Raw genomic sequence first — 566 nt, 5'->3', positions numbered from 1 at the left:
ATTGCAGAGGAGATGGGAGAATTTCCCCTGCTACAGGGAGTTAATCCATCTGGGGCTATGGAGGAGAAAAACACAGCACCTGGGGAGATGGAGGAGAAGAAAACAGAGCACATCATCATCATAGTTCACTCTAAAAACACTACCATGGCAATGTGTATATTTAATATAAAGTGATTGAACAGGAGATGGGAGGATTTCCCCTGCTACTGTTGTGTCCTGGCAGGGAGCTCCTTCACCTGCTATGGAGGAGTCAAAAAACAGGGCACCTGGGGAGACGACGGAGAAGAAAACAGAGCACCAGGGGGAAAATTTACAGAGCAAAGCTGTTGCAACCCATGATAAGCAAGCATCAAACGTTAGAAAGACAGAGCAAGAGTGTTGGAGGAGGAGCTACTGCTGCTGTCCATCATGATCATCATTCATCATCATCAAGTTCTGCTCTCTCTTGGTTGTCTCCTGCTGTCCCTGCAAAATTCCCACTTTGCAGCTGGAAGGCGTGCAGAAGCAGGAGTAGTAGTTGCTGTGGGAGTACCTCTTGCTCATCCGATAGTTGCAGCTGGCTTCCT

This window comes from Dipteris shenzhenensis, chromosome 32, assembly GCF_047967505.1.
Source record: "Dipteris shenzhenensis isolate YYH24624 ecotype China chromosome 32, Dip_SZ_1.0, whole genome shotgun sequence".
Taxonomy (NCBI): Eukaryota; Viridiplantae; Streptophyta; class Polypodiopsida; order Gleicheniales; family Dipteridaceae; genus Dipteris; species Dipteris shenzhenensis.
The sequence above is the reverse complement of the archived record's forward strand: the minus strand, read 5'-3'. Positions refer to the sequence as shown.